Source organism: Dermacentor albipictus, chromosome 6, assembly GCF_038994185.2.
Source record: "Dermacentor albipictus isolate Rhodes 1998 colony chromosome 6, USDA_Dalb.pri_finalv2, whole genome shotgun sequence".
Taxonomy (NCBI): Eukaryota; Metazoa; Arthropoda; class Arachnida; order Ixodida; family Ixodidae; genus Dermacentor; species Dermacentor albipictus.
The window spans coordinates 69,349,743-69,368,630 of record NC_091826.1 but is presented as its reverse complement, the minus strand read 5'-3'; the positions used below and the strand labels follow the sequence as shown (position 1 = coordinate 69,368,630).

At 46.3% G+C, this 18,888-nt stretch overlaps 1 protein-coding gene and 1 long non-coding RNA gene across 2 annotated transcripts in view; one reads left to right on the top strand and one right to left on the bottom strand.

Annotated features, from left to right (window-relative positions):
• Positions 1–10,940, bottom strand: part of LOC135910518 (NLR family CARD domain-containing protein 3-like) — a 42,248-nt gene extending 31,308 nt beyond the window's left edge. Inside the window, exon 1 of the mRNA XM_065442578.2 lies at positions 10,700–10,940. The gene's annotated coding sequence lies outside the window, so the exon portion shown is untranslated. The remainder of the gene's footprint in view (positions 1–10,699) is intronic.
• On the top strand, positions 186–4,549 carry LOC139046894 (uncharacterized). Its single transcript, XR_011506973.1, has 3 exons — positions 186–383; positions 1,207–1,318; positions 1,530–4,549. It is a non-coding gene; the product is annotated as an uncharacterized lncRNA (long non-coding RNA).
• Positions 10,941–18,888: the final 7,948 nt, after the last annotated feature.

Sequence of the window (18,888 nt, the reverse complement as noted above, 5' to 3'; positions counted from 1 at the left end):
TTCAACAGTAAACGAAGCGTTTTTATCGCGTGATAAAGACTACCAAAGTATAATTCCTAATTTTACATTGTACTTTTCATTACCAACTTTGTTGTTGTCATTTTAAACGCAAAATAGCGTTCAGCATCATCGACCTCCCACGTGACCTTTGGCCTGGATTTAAAATTTTCACCGGTATGTTCGCGTGCACGGCAGGTACGGATTCCTTGGTTCGTACATTTGTTGGTTAATTTGTGCTAACACCAGTTTATTGCGCTTCGATATCTCGCGTTATTTAACTTGGGGTGTAAGCCTGAAAGCTAGGTTTCAGTCGTGAGCCATGTGGAACACGTCTGCATCGAAATGGGAGCCGGGTCCTGCTGCGACTGGGGACAGCAATACCGGTGAGTCGTTTAACATCACTGCTTCAATCGCTATGTAATTTATTCGTCTCGTTAACTTACAGGCGGAGGTAAGTTAACGAACTAGATGCTGCATTACATAAGGGCAGTCAGGACCCTCCGTTGCTGTTTCCGAAATAAACTTTCAGTTGCGAGACCATCATTATGCACACATTCACGAAAGAGAAACGATATCGGAACGCGCGTCACATTTTTCATCTCGTTTTAGCCGTAGCCATAAGTGACTGAGTTGCCTTATCAATATATTTTTTTTTCTTGTCCGCCGGCAACTTCTTTCGTTCACAGAACCGAATAACCTTTTGATAAACTGAAGCTTGAATTTAATGTATTAAACAGTTGCACACATGATAGTTCACCCATATTTCGTACCTGTTGGTTCCAAATGTTCTTGCTGTTCAGTTTGGCTTACCTCAGGACATCTATTTTTGCAGTAGTGAAGCGGTGCATCACGTTCATGCACAAAAAGAATGCATCAATTCTAATAGCTTCACGTCTTTCATCTATTTGCTTGTGAAATCAGCAGTGTGATCTCTTCTTGTGTATAAACGAGCGCACAAATGTTCTTATTTGTGATCTTAATAATACTTAAGCTGTTGACATGCATTGTAGTTACGCAGACATCGATTTTACCCAGAGTAACCATATTTATTTACCATGCTGCTTAAGCGCCCTAGAACAAACAGTGTACATTTGCATGTGTTCTGTAGTCACAAACCGTTGCAATGTATATGTCGCACCGTTTCGCATTTTATATTGCAAAATTGTGCTTATTCAATTTCTGATGCTGTCAAAATTTGTGTTCCAGACATGCAGTAATGAGGATGGCACCAGTATAAAGCAACACACTCCATGCACTAAACAGAAGCTGCTGCCCGCTACAACAAGGTCATTGTGTGGACTTTGGCTGCTACTACAAGGTAAACAACACCTGGTTCAGAAATAAATATGCCTGATATATGCTCTATTGGCTTGCTAGTCTTGAGATACATGTCATTTGTTTGTAGCAGACGATATGAACATTTGTTCATGTTTACAGTTCAGCATAATTAGTTCGGACATAAAAGAAAACACTACATGAGTTTGGATAATCTTTGCTGTATCTCATGTGCCATTGTTTTGCCCCAACAGAGTCTGTGCCAAGTACATCTTGGTCATCACGGGAGCCCGCATCTACACCAACAGGAAGGGGCTGGAGCTGAATTCACAAGACCACGAACAAAGAAGCCATTCCAGAATTATTTGGATGAGATATCAAGTCTACGGACGACTGTTTCAAGAGTGAAAAGAGCCTACGCCATCATTCCACCAGCACGGATATTGGCCGAGTCATCCAGGTACCTCAACAACAAAAATTATTTGTCTTCAGATGTACCTGCAACCTCTGAACAAGCACAGACGACGCTGGCTAAGAGTGTTCTGTCAGCTTGCCCTTCCTTAGGGAGCTCCCTGGCCTTGCGAATTCTTGCCAAGTATAATTTTGTTTCAATGAATGCACGCTTCTTCATTCCACACTTTTGTTAGAGATCATTCCTATTCCTCATACAAACATTAAAGGTCAACCGATTCTTTGCTCATACTTAATGCCAGTCACTGTCTAGTAGCATAACATATGTGTAGCAGTTCTTTCTAGTGTATGTTGCCATGTGCAATTCCTCTCCTGAAATAGCTGATGCGGCATTGGCGTGTGTCTTGCATTAACCTTTACACTGTGTGCTATGTAGCATTTAACTTTTGTTAATGTTTTTGGCTTTCAATGCTTGCAAGGTAGAGTGGCTTCTTTCTTGAATGCAAGCTTTCTCATTCCCATATTGAATTCCTAGTCTCATTCAGGATTGCTATTCTTGCTCGACAGCCTGTGTTTTTGTGCAAGCTACATTGAAGAGATTGATTGCAGAATATGGTTTTGGCGCTGTGCGACTTGGTACTTGTCACCGTGTTACGTTTCTCATATGTGGGAGCCTGGTCAGTTGCATTGGGAAACAGTCTCTCGAGGCTAGCACCTGCTCCTACAGTCTGCACAGTGACATAGACTGCGAATTTACACGCACCGTGGTTGGTGCTCCCCGTTCCGTCCTTTCCTGCTGCTGCCGTGTGCAAATTTTGCTTGTGGCCTTCCTCAGCCATGATTTGGCGTCAACGGAGACTCTCATACATAATTACATGGTTCTAAGTGTATGAAGTTGATATCCACATTTGTGGAAAGGCCTGCAAAATAGTTATGTCCACAAAACCGACCATGTCCATATATGGAGAATGTGGTGGACCAAGTGTGAGTTACACATTAGTGGCATGCAATAGAACAAAAAGAAACATGCAGGTTGGAAAGGCGGTAACGCTAATATGCCGGGCACTCCATGTCGCTGTTGGCTGTGGCAGCAGATGCTTGCGTCACCCGATTGTTTCGCAATGCAAGTTGCTCATATTCAACGCCGACTGTCGATACTAACACGTGGGACACACTGTCCAATCTGCTTGTGCTGCTGGTTGTTGCTTGTTACCAGACTGCAGTGTGCGACGAAGGCAAGCGCTATGCCTACAGTCGGACGGTTGAATGTGCCGCAAGCAGCCCATGTGCGTGTATGCTCACTGTTGTCATGTAGATCGCAGCCAATGCATAGTGCCAATGTATAGATTGAGCGTTATATTAGAGTATGCTGAAGTGATTTGATTACATAATCTTGTTTCAATGTTGTCCCACTTGGTCATGGTTGCCATGTTACATTTCTGGGATGTGGCAGCCTGTTTAGTTGTATTGGCCAACAGCCTCTCGAGGTAAGCACCTGCTCCTGCAGTCCACACAGTGACACAAACTCCTTGTTTACATGTACTGTGATTGGTGCTCCCTGTTTGTCCTTTCCTGCTGCAGCCATGGGTAAAGTGTGCTTGTGGCCTTCTTTGTACATGATTTGGCGTGAACAGAGACTATCATACATGATTACATGGTTTGAAGTGTATGAAGTTGATATCCACATGGGTGGAAAGGCCTGTAAAAGTGGCTGCGAATTGGCGATTCCCACAAAACAGACCACATCCATATTGAGAGCAGGTGGGGCACCAAGTGTGAGCGACACATTAGTGGCCACTGAAAGAACAAAAAGAAACGTGCATGTAGGAAAGGAGGTAACACTAGGATGCCAGGTAGTTCACGTCGCTGTGTTGGCTATGGCAGCAGGTGCCTGCGTCACCCGATTGATTTGCAGTGCAAGTTACGGTGACTGTCATTGCAAACAGGTGGGGCACTGTCCAATCTGCTTGTGCTACTGGTTGTCACTCGTTACTAGACCACCATGTGCGACGTAGGCAAGCACTGTGCCTGAAGTCGGATAGCTGAATGTGCTGTATGCAACTTGTAGTGCGTGAATGCCCACTGTTGTCATGTGGATCTTAGCCAATGTACAGTGTATTGTCTGAACCTTATGCGGTGATTGAATGCAGAGTCTAATTTGATAATGGTCGCCGTGTTATGTTTCTTCGATGTGGCGACCTGGTTAGCTGCATGGGCAACAGTCTCCCGAGGTAACCATCTGCTCCTGCAGTCCACACAGCGACAAAGACTCCCAATTTACATGCACCGTAATTGGTGCTCTCCCCATTCGACATTTCTTTCTGCAGCCGCCGGCCGATTATGCTTGTGGGCCTTCATCGGCCGTGATGTGGCGTGAGCGGAGACAGCACACGTTATTACATGGTCCGAAGTTGATAGCCACATGGGCGGAAAGGCCTGAAAAAGTGGCTGCAAAATGGTGATGCCCACATGGAGAATGTGGGGCACCAACTATGAGTTGCACATTAGCGGCCCCCGAAAGAACAAAAAGAAACGTGCAGGTTGGAAAGGCGGGAACGCTAAAATGCCGTTTAGTCCATGTCGCTGTGTTGGTTGCGGCAGCAGATGCCTTGCGTCACCCGATTGCTTCGCAATGCAATTTACGGCGACTGTCAATGCAAACAGGTGGTGCACTGCCCAATTTACTTGCGCTACTGATTGTCGCTCGTTACCAGATCGCCATGTGCGGCGACGAAAGTGAGCAGTTTACGAGCTCGCGTTAATGGTTTCAGCGCATCTCGACATGCAAATTTTATTTCTGATCTTGTATGAGAAGGTGCACTGGTTTTATTCTGCCAATAAAGTCGCACGTCCTGTTCACTCACTTGTGGCTTGTTTGTATGGGCGTTAGTAGAGGCTCTTTAGTCTCCTGGCCATTAAAACGCGGCAGCTGAGGCATGCCGCAAAGCCAGCGAGGCGAACACGGCGCGTACCCAGCGTACGCCACCGCTGTAAAGCGGCCATATTGAATAATGTACTAAAAAAAAAGCATTTCCGCTTTCTGTTTAAGTAGCGCCATCTGTCGGGTTCCCCACTAAGTTCCATGCGCTGCCGCTTCTTATTTTCGAACCACTGTGGAAGGTACAGTTTCCCTTCTCTAAAGTTGTTCTTTATTCTATGTCTCAACCATGATCTCTACTAGAGAGTGTACTAGACAATGGTAGTGCGTAGCGAACGGCGCTTTCCCGCTGAGGCGCCACGTGTGGAAAAATTGTGCGAGGGCGCTGCGAGCGAACTGAGTTGGGGCGGAGACGCGCTTCGCGGCATATTCAACGTAATTTCGCTGGGGCGCAGAGACCGATTGAGCGCGTACGCTAGTATAATGGTGCCTTATTTCAACTGCGAGTTTATACTGACACCTTTCTGCTACGTGCACATGTCTGACGCATGGGGTATACAACATGACGTCATCAATTTTGCTGTCGTTGTCTAGCGCGTCGTCTGCTAGCTTGCGAGCCCGCGTTCGATGCGCGGGCGCTGGCAGACGTCCAGTTTCTCTCGCAGAAAGTCTGTGCAGTAAATTTTTTTAGGCTTTACTTGCTTTGGTGCGCCCACGACTCTTGTCCACCGGAACCAATTGTAGCTTTGGCCAGGTGAACTGCTATTTTCAACATTGTTTTCTAAAAGTAACACGTAATTTTTGCCACAGAAGCCGCGTATCTGCAACATGAAGCTACGTAAGGAAATTTTGTTGATATCGTGTCATTGATATCGTGATAATGCGCATTTCTTGTTGGTGGAATATTGATCAGGAACAATTATCAAATAAAACAATATTGTAGTGAAATAAACCAGGTTTATTTCACTACAATATAACCAGGACTCGAGGGCAATGAGAGAGCGGACAGCGCAGCTCGTGCTTTTGTCAACCGAGCGGCCGACCACTTTGACGAAAACCCCTTTTTACCACGAGACATCCTTGAGCACCAGCGGCGCGAGCGAAGAAAGTACAGTCCACCACACCCTGACCTATCCAGGCAGAACTCTTATGACTGGCGCCGAATACAGACGCACACATTTCCAAACCTTTATTTGAAAAATGCCATTCACCCAACGCTGTACAGCGTTCGCTGTTCTTGGTGCGGAGGCCGGCCAACTCTCGCCCACATTACGTGGGACTGCCAGAACAGGCCACCCAAAATTAATACACCAAAAATAGCCGGCAAACTTTCCGGAAGGGAGCAGTGGGAGACTTGGCTCGCCAGAGAGGATCGGGAGATGCAACTAGCGCTCCTCGACCAAGCACGGCGGACCGCTCAAGCCAGTGGGGCCCTGGAGTAGGGGCTCCACCCACTCGCTTTCTGCATTTTTTTCTTTTAAATAAACGTTCTGATATATATATATATATATATATATATATATATATATATATATATATATATATATATATATATATATATATATATATATATATATATATATATATATATATATATATATGTGTGTGTGTGTGTGTGATCAGTGCACTTCTAGGTAAATCGGACCCGCCGCGGTTGCTCAGTGGCTATGGTGTTAGGCTGCTGAGCACGAGGTCGCGGGATCGAATCCCGGCCACGGCGGCCGCATTTCGATGGGGGCGAAATGCGAAAACACCCGTGTACTTAGATTTAGGTGCACGTTAAAGAACCCCAGGTGGTCGAAATTTCCGGAGTCCTCCACTACGGCGTGCCTCATAATCAGAAAGTGGTTTTGGCACGTAAAACCCCATAATTAAATTCTAGGTAAATCGGAGTACATAGACATTGTTGCGCGGCTGCGGGGTTACCCTCGGCGGGAGAGACAAGGCGCGCGCTCTTGGGTTCCAGACAGGCAGCGGGACAGACGTGCTTGCACGTGCAGCAACCCTCTTCCCCGGCGGGTCGCCAAACAGCGCGGACATTCCGCGCGCGCGCGGCGACCGATGCATCTGCGAGACCGCCTCGCGTGGCCGCCTTCGAACGCGCCACGATTCGCGTGACTATACACGCGAACGACCAGGCGTTGGGATCCAGCATGGGGCGAACATATTCGCTCGCTTCCGGTCGCGGTAAGTCGGACTTCTAGATTTGTCGCGCGCCCATCGGCATGTTTTGTGGATAGCAACTCGGCTAGCAAGCATTGATGTATGAAAGGTGCAATAAATGCCCTTGTGATTGTTTGCACTACTGTGGTGTCGTTCCTTTGTCCCAAGAGTACGTACGGTGTGAGATATCCCACATCAGACCCCACAACATATACAAAAATTCAATTCAATTCAATATATATCCATGATATATATGTAAGAGAAAAATCACCAAATATTCTAAATGCACTTATTGAAAACGGGAAAACTCCCGACCGTAATAAGCGTGTTTCTTTTAAAAGCTGCACCATGCAGGCTCAGGTGAACAAATTTCCGAGAAAAGGAAACAAGACAATTACTGCAGACGTTAATATGAACAACAGTGTTATAGGGAAAATATACTGCCTCTGTATATGTCAGACTGAATCGGTGAGCCCGTGCCGTATTTACCGATGTAATCTCCGTGGCTTGTCTGGCGATCACCTTCAACGTGCCAGCAGGCGAAACGAAGTAGAAAGATCTAATTGAATGGTATTTGCTATTCAGATCGTATTCGACTTCAGAATGCGCTATTAAAGATCATCGAATAGCCGTTTCCGTTCGAATATGTAACGCATAACAGCGCTTTTGGAGTCTCGAAGGTGAGGGGCCGATGCAAGTGAGGACTCTTATTCCGAATGATTGCGCTGCTGCAGAGTCGTGGCCATTGCGCAGAGGCGCACCAGTTCCTGAGAGAATTAACGCACGGATGCTAATCAATTCTGCTGAATAAGTTCCTAGTTGTCATTCAGAATAAACGCCCCGTTTTAGGGCAGCCTGTAAACTTTATTCAGACAAGGAAAACTTTTTTTTTTAACAATTTCACTGTGTCTGCAACCCATTAAAACTGGGGGTCGAATTTGGTACTGCACTTATCTTCTTCAACGAACACAAGCAGATCTGCAAATATTTCTACGCGTATGTGAGACATATGCCTTTCCATTAAGTGCTTCATTATTGACCTTATATATGATAGTGCACCGGATAACTGCAATTAAGCAGCCGTTTATAATACAGAAGCTGGCTTAGTTGAGCGGACGTACAATTCGGAGCGGCAATGCATTTAGGTATGAAATTTAGGTATATGAAATAAACGTAACACGTTTGAAATCAGACTTTGGAATAATTTCTTTCGTTTAGGCCCCTAGAAATAGGCTGGAGGACGCAGCTACCTTCCTTTCTTTTAAATAAACAATCTGGCGTTTTACGACTGGCGATATGATTAGGAGGCACCCAGCTCGGTTCCCACCACCTGGGGTTCCTTAACGCGTAACTAACAGAAGTACACGACTGTTTTTCCATTTCGTTCCCATCGAACACAACCCGTGAGCTCGAGTTTAGCAGCGCAACGCCATACCTTTGTAAATAGCTAACGCGCCACCTTTTATCGTTTTTTTTTTTGGGGGGGGGGGGGGAGGGGTGGACTGGACAAAAAATTCGCACGGCTTACGACCAAAGATTAGCATATATAACGGCTATCTGCAACTGTTTTCGGCGCCCGAGCCCCGACCGCATTAAAAGAACCCGTACCAATTACTCCGCATTCTGTTACGAGAGGAAGACAGAAAGATGGATGGAATGTTGCACTAGCACCTCCTGCTGGCCTGCCCTGCTCACCTGCAGCACCGCGGCCGACTTCTGCAAAAGTTCCACCACCTGAGTTCCATCACGACAGGAAGATATCCTCTTCCCCTGTCGTAATCAGCTAACAGCCTTCCTAAGTGTCGTCGAGTACCTCGACTCGTCGGGGCTCTCGGCGAGAATTTCTACAAAGACGGATGGCCTAACGGCCATCCCACCACCTCGGGCTTCCTGATCCGCCACTACTTCACTTCTACTGGGCCACCTCCTATACGGTCTACCTCCAGCCTACTGATCAGGTCGAATCCACTGTGCCCACCCGGCCGGGCTGCTCTGATGTTGCTAGGACCACCCTGTACCTTTCTCCCTCCTACCCTCTCTTTTTTTTAATCCCGTCTTCCCCACCCTGCTGGCGCTGAGCCGTGCTCCCGCATGGGTTGCAGAAAATAGTGCCAGCCTTTCCTCCTTTCTCCTTTACCACAAGAACCACTTCTCTCTCTCTCTCGCTATATATATATATATATATATATATATATATATATATGTGTGTGTGTGTGTGTGTGTGTGTGTGTGTCTGTGTGTGTGTGTGTAAAAGAATACTTACCGTAAATCTGACTACAGGGTGCCGAATGATGTTTTATTTGTTTGAAAGCGGCAAGCCGGAAGTTTCCATATGTTTTTCCGTTTGCGTTTCGCAAAACTATATGCGCTAAGATACACACGAGAGATATATGCTGCTTGAAAAACAGGAAAAATATTTGTTTTCCGCAGGGAACCGTACAATAACATATAGTGGAGTGAAAGCCGACACCGCGGCCACAGTGCACAAGGAATCACTGAGGGGCATTTAAAAAGATATATTGAAAAAGAAGAGATAGAAAGGCATCTATTCATAAGGCGTAAATACATGTCATAGCCAATTATAAACACCATTTGAGCAATCTAAACGCACATACCACCGCGCGAAGTAGTACGAGTGACCCGAGAAATATCGCCAGCAGTTTCCAACCGATCTTGATGCGGCCAAATTCAATTCGATCGCAGCGCCGCCACAGTATTTTTCATCGTCGCGCGTCTCACTGCAAAGCATGCGCCGTATTCGTTCCACACCACTGCACTCAACTGTGTTCTAGTACACTGCATAGGAACACTGTAATCTCTACGATCGTGATGCGTAGACCTTCTTTTCTCTCTCCTTGATGGCGCTGTCAGCATAACCGGTATTTAATTGTTGGATGATTCGCAAGAATACCTCAGCCTTGCTTTGAATTTATTACTTATTTCTATAAGATTACTGCGTGCCTTATTTGCTAGCTGCTTCAGTGCGTGCGTATTGCGCAGCGTTGTTTGCTCTCTTATTTGCGTACTTCTGCTCTGAAGCCTTGACAAAACAAAAATACGCGATAGCACTCAAACGGTCAAGCAATGGAGCCACGCCATAATGCTCGATATCCCTCCCTTTTCAATCTGTTGCGGTCACGGACTAGGATCATAGATTTCCATTGCTTCTGCTAAATGCGACGTACACGGGGCATCGGCCCACTTCGCTATGTGACACTTGCACGCCAGGGTCGCTTATGACCATAACGACGACGCAGTGACGACGGCGTAAGGTTAAGACGGCATGACGACAACGACGGCACGTCAAAAGCAATTTTTAAATGACAACGATCGTCATCTTCAAAATGAGCCCTAAAGTCTGCAACCTTTCTAATGGAGCTCTCGTTCGACAACTGTTTCATTTATCGCAGTTGCATACTTGATTGAAACGAAATGGCGATAATCTTCGACTTCTGGCCTCATGTACCGCGACTTACATGCAGACTGCGCTACTTTACACCGTACTGGGACTGCCTGATAAGAATAAAAATAACAGCGGGTGTGTATTTTAATAGGGTTTAAGCAAGTCTTACAAAAAAGGAAAATTGCTTTACTGTGGCGCCACGTTTCGGGGAGCACCGAAAGGGTGAGCAAAAACATTCGAACAGTCAATGAGCTCTACTACATTTCTTCATTGCCAAAATTCCACGCCCACGCGAAACAATCGCTCTCGACGTCTTGACGCCAAGAAAACTGCTTTGTTTCACCCCATATTTTACGAGAGACTGGCGAGTTGTTCTGACAAACGTCAACGAGAAAATAGCATGCTTGAATCATGCCTATGCTACAAGTAAACGGCGTGGAGAAGAAACGTGGTTTGCAGCAGACGACACGAGGAAAGATATAATAAGTAGCAAGCGACTGCAATTAGTTTTGGCGAAACTCGCCCATAAAGCATGCAATATGATCGTTATAACGATCATTGTTACATACGAAATTCTCCAAACGAGATGAGCTGTTGTTGACCGCAGGAGTGGAACCGTGGAGCGTTTGCGCAGCAGCTCTTCGTGTCACGATTTTTAGCAAACAGTAATCCTCGCCAGCTAAGTGCAATGGAAGTCAACTTTAACTGGCACTGACGAGCTCCGTCACTACGCCGATTTCATCTCAGTGCACACTGTCAGACGAATTTTGAGCCGATAAGCGTTGCAAGCGAGGGCGTAACTATAGTGCCTAGAATATACTAGTACAACTTTTCGTGTGAAGTGGATCGACGCTGAAAGCGCCAGAACGCCGCTGTCTGCAAAACGGCGCTACGGTAGCTTGTGTCAAAAATTTGCTAGCGCAAAAATTTGCTTGTTGCTGTGCATGCTCCCTGCGGGAGCATACACAGCAGCATGATATACCGGCCTCATGTTGCAATGCTCTCTGGATTTAAAATATGCGGATCTTAAAGGCTGTACCATGGCTGCACCTTATATTTACTCTCTGTACTAGCTCAACGGTTGAAAGTTTTGGATAGGGTAATTTAGCTTTCTCGAGCCCGAGAGCCTGCCACATATTTTGGTACAGATCACGATGGGAGAATATGAGAGGTTTATGGTCTGGCCTCCAAGGGGGAGATGAGACTTGCTAATGTAGTGCGCTTTCTGCGGCGCACTTTTGAGCTGCGCGAGGAAGCCAATCGCGGTCGAAAATTTCTATCCGGATCGGGTTTGTTCGCGATCGGAAGTGGTCGTCTGACACCGGTATAAAAGGCATGACGCGGGACAGCGGGGGCCATTTACGATATAGGCTTCAGTAATTCTAGGAGCCATCCGTCGAGGTCCCGCTAGCTTGGCGTACATACATTAGGAAAGCATACCGAAGTATAATAGGTAATAAAACGCGTTCCGAAGCTTACTTTCTTCCTTTCCGAGTGCCGGTTATGGACTCTTCGTGCTGAGTAAAATGTTGAGGAGGATGTAGGCGCCACCTTGCAGTGATGCCCCCCTTACTCAACGCTCCTCGTGAAGCTTAAGGTATATTGAAATTTAAAAAAAATGGTCATAAAGAACAGGTATCCAGGCAGGTGCTCCATTGGGCAGTTTGTAATACGTTAAATTATCCCCTGTTGTGTTAACAACGACCGCGAAATGTAGTAAGAAACATTAATTTGATGCAGCCAAACGCCTATATGCTAGATCCTTAGTCACATATACAGATGCCAGGGAATTTCTGAAAGACACATTCTATACACACAGTGTCCCACGAAGATACCACGCGTACGTCTCTGGTGTGATTTTGTGCAGCCGCAAGACGAAGTAAATGTCGCTTTGTGCAGTTGTTTGTGCGAGTACGTTTCTTTTCTTCTTTCTTTTTTTTAGATATTGTAGCAGTCAAATTCATGGCACTTTCACTTTTTGCGTTCAATATCGGTTCCCGCAGCATAAATACCTGGAAGCAGTCTGGGCGGCATTTATTGATTTTCAGTCTATCCCACATAATATATATATATGGAAAACACGCATTCGTGGTTGTACGAGGTATTGGCTCAACTGTCTTCGTTATATGTATTGTGAATAATTAAGCCACCGTCTTTAACCAAGTTGTGAATTTTCATTTTTGTAAGCCACCTTCGAGTCTAACTCTTTAAATCATGCGTGGCTACTCGCACAGTTCTAGGAGGGTGAGCCTGTCGTTACAAAGTTGTGCTCACGTAGCAATCAAATTAGCCCGTTCAGGCATTTTGCTTACCCATGCCAAAGAGTGTACTCGCAATAACGTAAGTAATACGTACACAGACTCGTGTAAGGGCCGCATCTCGTCAAACGTGCCGAAAAAAAAAAGCGCAGGACCGAACCTTTTGGTCAAAATGGTATGGCGCAGCTGCCGACTACTACACACCCCGGATCCCCAATTGTACCGTTGCATCAGAGGTCAACTAAAGCTCCTGAAACTTCACAACGTAGCGACTCTCCTCCTCCATCTTCACTACTCCTCGTTTCCTGCACTGTACCCCAACCTTTCCTTCCCAACAACTAGAACCTCTTTCTCTCTCTCTCTCTCTCTCCCTTTTGCGCTCCCTCCTCGACCGTGGCGCCGCCTACAATATTTGAGCGTAGCAGACGCTTCGCAGAGTGAATGCACACAGCAAGGCGTTGCGCTTTAAGCGTTCGCGTTGGTTTTCTAGCTCCGAGTAAATTCGTGTACAACGCAGAATTTCTGTACGGAGGGTTCTACAAATTCAGTGACGGCAGCTTTTTATGCGAAGCATACTAGCCGCACAACCACGCTCTTCCTTGCTGCGCCGCGCGCGGCCGCGCAGCTACCATATGACGTCATAACAGCTGCAAAAGCGGAGGCACAACTTGTGCGCTCGCTTGCGGCCGCGTAGCTACATAGCCGGGTCTCAGGTCGTGCGCTCGCCTGCATGAGTTGTTTCTTCGTCTAGCCGAACCAAATATAGCCAAGCAACAGCAGTTCACCAGGCTAAACAGTGGTTCAACAACTAAAATAAAGGCTAGTATGCTTCGCATCCTGGGCTTAACCTTAGCTAAGCCAGAGCCATTTTTTTCTCCCTATTTTGATAACTATATTTTAAAAATGTACATAAACGAGCGCTAACGCCGTACCATGACTCTGAATGTATCGTGTGCGCTACAATTAGGTGCGCAACATTTGTCAATCGCGTGTCGCAAGATCTTGTTGCGAATGGTTGTAAATAACACGCTTACGATCGAATGCCAACAGACTGGCCTGCAGCAAGCCCCCAGTAACTTAAATAATCCGCATCGTCCCTACCATGTGAATTCGTATCAGCTATGACGCACAAAAGCTGGCAGAGGGCACGATTGCTGCTCTGAAGGTTCGATACAGTATTTACAAGCTACAGTGCCGCCAGCGTGCGTGATCGCCACTCTTCTAGACACGCGCAAAGGCTCTGAGGTGTGCGCTGGTGCTATGTTATGTTCCTCGTGCCTCAAAGTCGACAAAAATACGCGCGGCCTATCGAGTCGGAACTCTGCGCACACAGAAAATGAGATCAGTTTTTTCAGTACTCGATCGCGAAGTAGGAACGCGGCAACAGCGCTTCAGTCAGGCTCGAACAAGAGCATGGTGAGCTTACGTTGAGTAAATTATTTTTTTCAGTTTTGTGTCTCATCACGAATAACATTTCATCGTGCGTTAGCTCGTCCGTTCACGAAGTGTCTTACTTGTCGCGAACCAAGCTGCACTGAGGTGGACGCATTGAGGACGATTGCGCTCGCTCCGAAATAACATTTGCGAGATGACTTTAGTGAGGTGACGACCGCGCTAAGAATTGCCGCCTTATGATGCGGCCGAAATTGCGCTAAGTGAAATGGTGCGGGCGTTAATATTAAGGCACCATTTGTTGTATCATAACGTAATTAAACGCACCAGCCTTAAGTGCCCCACAGCAAATGCGGTTCAGAGACATGATAGCCGTGCGTACTGATAGTTGAACAAACGAGGAAGCGAACGACTAAGCAAACGACGACGAAATGCACTGCTCGCTCCGCACGCTGACGGCGAGAGTGCCCTATTGAGGGACTTTAGAGTGCCCCGAGTGACGCCGGACTTCGCCCTCACTCTCACGCGGGGCCTTATCAGGCTTGATAAATTTCTAGTGCGCCGTTCGGTTGCTCTGGTGCTGACGATTGCGACGAAGGGGACCGTGCATTGCCGATAGTCTAGAGCGTGGCGCTGTCGCACGGACGGCAGCCGGGCATCAAACCGCGGCACCGAGAAGGAACGAAGACCCGTCCTGGATTGTTGTTTTGCTTATATTCACTTTACTCTTCATATTAGTGCATGTCGCCGAGTTTCACCGCTGCTCGATTTTAGGCAGCATAACCTATGGCATAACGCAAGTAGCCACGACGACAGCTACGGTGATGCGCGCTCTTTCACGCCGGCGCCATAGAGAGTGGGAAGCGCTGCACGGACGCTGCTCTCGATGCCAAGGCGAGTAAAGCCGAGTCGTCTCGATCGGCGGCAACTTTTCATCGCACTGATTACCCCTTCAAGCCATGGAATGCGAAAATTTACACCGGCAGCAAGGTAGAATACACTCGGTTACTGCAGTATTCGCTGTTTTTGTCTGACTTCTACACCACCAACTGGCTGCACCGTGCAGGCCGCTCACGTTTGCGCCTCTGCTACAACCAGTCCAGTCCGCCTGCGTTTGCCCGAATATCGGACAAGCGAAAACTTTATATTATCGGGACATGCTACATCGATTTTACGGACGTATGCCAAGGCCTTTTGCATAGTGTTCTCCAAAATTTAAACTACGGTCGCAGCACATGCTGTGTAACAGATGCAACGGGCACAGCGCCCACGCATCAAGAACAGATATGTTACACACGCACGCACTTGTGCGGAAGTGCAGCCCACTCCTCATTCCTGTAGGCCTTCCGCCAAGCGCAATTTCCTTATTGAACTAATTGACGTTTTCAAAGTAAATGGCGTCAGAAAATTCGTGGTACGACGTAAACACGATCTGCAGATGTGATAGCTTCGGATTGTAATTTGAACATGCGAGAAAACAATTCCGTTACGAGGAAACTCATGAGACATAGCTTCGATTGGAGGTCAAATATTCACGTGCACCTCAACAACAACAAAAAAAATAACGGTCCATGTGAGATATAATCTTGGGACGTTCACGGTAGAGTATCCGGAACATGTCTATGTGGGATATCCTTGGGACATCCGTAACAGGAAATCCGAGGCTAGCTGACGTCCAGCGGATGTATTTGTATTATTATTGGGACATATGTTTCGGATGTCCTATGGACGAAGTGTTTTCTCTGGGTCGTTAAATTTCTCGGCAAAGCATGGTCATTGCAAGTACAATTAACTACTTTGCCATTTCAACGAAGCTGCCACTTGGGTTCCGGTGTCATTTTTTTTTTTGTGCTAGTCCTCTCCTGCTCATTCGTGTTTACTTTGCGGGCACGACATGATCGATTTTTAAAGCTGAATTTAAATGAATTTTCCAGAATAAATGGCTTCTTTGGGCGCATGTACTTCTTCAATCCGTGAGCATTTCTGTTCGTCAGGAGCAACAAGTACGGCTGTTAGACGTTATTCATTAGCGCAGTTTCGGTTTTCATACAAGGCGTCACCTATAATGCGCTCTTGAAAGGCGTGCCAAGGAGAGAGATGAGCGTGCTACGTAACAGCTCAATTTACACTTACTTTCGATGTTGCGAGGGCTAGCTACGTATAATTTCCCCCCTCATTGTCACGCGGTCATTCGATTGCGATTACGTACGATCCGAATGTGCTCACTCGAGTTCGTACAGGCCGTCGCATGCGCCCTCAAGCTCTGTAAGCTAAACAAAACTCGATCCTGATTGCTGAACTTATAGGAATTATCATTTTCTATCGTGTTCGAAAAGTTCATCGGGACGGGACTCAATTATGATCGAAAGTGCCCATGTTCCCGACAGCGTGGCTAGGTTTCGACGGCGAGCACAGACGCGCTACAGTAATGCATATTATTTTCTGATCGTAAGCAGATAATACAAAAAGAAAGGTAAGTGGTCCGGGCAAAAATCTGAACAAAAATTGGCAGTGGCTATGCCAGGATATACGTAGCGAAAGCTAAGGCACAGCATGGTTAGCCTTGGTTAATCTTGATTGCAAACCCACCCCTGTCACACTGGGAGTTTTAATGTCATTCGAATCGAATGGCATTCGATGCAACGAATGTCATTCGCCCCCCGGAGCTGCTACACTCGAAAAATTAATGTCATTCGGTGGCGATATCAATGGCGATGATTACGAAAAAAACGTTCCAACTAAAATAGAACAAGGTAGGTATAAATTGCTTGCATAAGCATTCCATAACTTTAAATATATTTTTGGAACGTCACTTCACTGAAAAAAAATATTTTAGTAATGCGTATAAAAAAAGTTGTTCTATTTCAGACTATGTGGCCACTATAAGCCAAAACAAGGCTTAGCCACCTGAGTAGCCGATAAATTGAAAACAAACAAAATGGCTGACATGTCGACGCTGGACGACGGCGCTAAGTTGCAGGAGGTGAAGCGATAAGTTGCGGCGTACTTTGCATTACGAGCAAGGCGTAATAATCAGAGGAAGCGATTAGACGTTCTATGACCGACGAGCAGAGTGGCGGCGCCATGGACGGCGGCATGGACGGCGGCCAGACGCTACTGAGCAGGAGAGTAACAACATTTTGCGACAGCCTGCCGCACAGATTTTGTCTCTTTAGAGTAACAAGTCCATTAAAACACGCAAACGTTATTGTTTCTATACGAGTACGGTTTTCAATTTGCAAATACTGTGTCCTGTTTTGCTTTGTTTCTGGGGTTGAGAGTACACATTCGCTCCGAGTGCGAAGCCGAATGAGTTTCTCGAACTCATTCGATTGCCGAAGTCATTCGGTGCTAATGACATTAAATATCGCTGTGTAGCAACCGCATAATGTCATTCGATGCTAATGCCATTCGGTTCGAATGACATTAAAACTCCCAGTGTGACAGGGGTTCATAATGCGGCGTATTGGCCGCGAGATCGACCTATAGGTGGCAGCACCGTCGCCCTGTTAGTGAAGTGTGGATGCATCGCCCGTGCGGTGTGTGGAAGTGTAGGGAGCTACTGTTTTCATTTCGCGATTCTGTGCTCCGTGCCCGCAGAAAACGCTTCATTTACCATCGTGAGATTTTGTTCGGTTCCGCAGTGCAGCACATATTGCACAGAGCCAGGGATCAGCTTTCACTATTATCCCGTTGACGCGGCACGTCGCCGAGTATGGCTCGTCAGGCTTCGGAACGGCAAGGCGCCTTAAGCCTGTTTCACATGATGCGATTTTCGTCGCACCGGAAGTGCGATTTCCGTCGTTTGCGATGAAAATCGCAGTCGCAGTGCCGACCCCCCGATTTTCGGCTGCGACCAACCGGTTGGTCGCACAGTCGCACCGTCCGCTGCGATTTTCCGTCGAAATTGCGCGGAGAGCTGTCAACGGAGCTATTTCGCCGGTTTGTTTTGATGGCGTCTCGCACGAGCAGTGCAATCGCGGAGACGTGGATCGTCGAATTAGGTACGTGCGCGAATTAAGGGAGAATAAAAAACTTGTACAGATTGCATTCTCCTATTGCTATGCGTTTGTTGACACGCTACACAGCAAATGAAGTGCATTTTCACCTTTGCTTCGTGCGCCTTTGCGAGTTGTCAGTCCTAGGAGGTGTTCGATCCCCAGCAGACGACGAGGTCGTCACAATTTTCTTTTGTTGAGTAGCATGCAAAAATCGCGCTTACGGAGCAGCTTGAATTATTTCAACCTCGGCAAGGGCAAATGACAAGACAGCAAAGTACCCGAAGTTTCTACGTTGCGCTGAACGCGGTACCGTTCAGTTGCATTTTCTTGTCGGTTTTCAAGCATGAATTTCCCGATTCATCTTGAAAGCTTATCTTGCCTCTTATTAAATTTGACAGAGCAAAAGTGTAGGCTATCGTAATGAATTTGCTACGGTAGTATTAAATCCGTGGCTTGAATAAAATATTACATGCACGCTAAGTTGCACCTCTTCTCTGGAGATTTTTTTTTTTTCTTGCACAGAAACCAATAAACATAGGCTATGTTGCGGACTTTGTATCCTTACTGCATCTGTATGAACACTTGCTCTGCAAGGTAATCAACTGTACAGCTAGCAGATTAATTAAATTGCTTGCTATAGAGGCAAAGTGACAACGTACCCTCCAGCACAATTATGTAGAACTCGTGCAACAATGCGAAAAGCAGGCAAACGGCCTGTTCTTGTGGGGATAAAACAGTATAAAACGACACGCTGAAGAAAAGTAAATCAAAACTGTGCAGTGAAGTCAGCCAGTACAAGCAGTTCTTGCACATTCACAGCGGATCAAGTGTGCAGAAACATGCCTTCCATGTTTCTAGTAAGTTTCTAATAAGTTTGTGATCACATATATTAGTGTGTAAATCCATATAACGATATCCGCTGCGATTATTATTTTTATAAGTAATGAAATACCATGCTACTTGCAAGAACATATATCACCCAAGGATTTCAGAACAAATTTCTGCATTTCAACTATACACAATATGTGGCTTATTCAATAAAAGACCATAAACTGGGCTTTTTTGCCATGACAAATTTATTCCAAACTTTACTTACATACAGGCAAG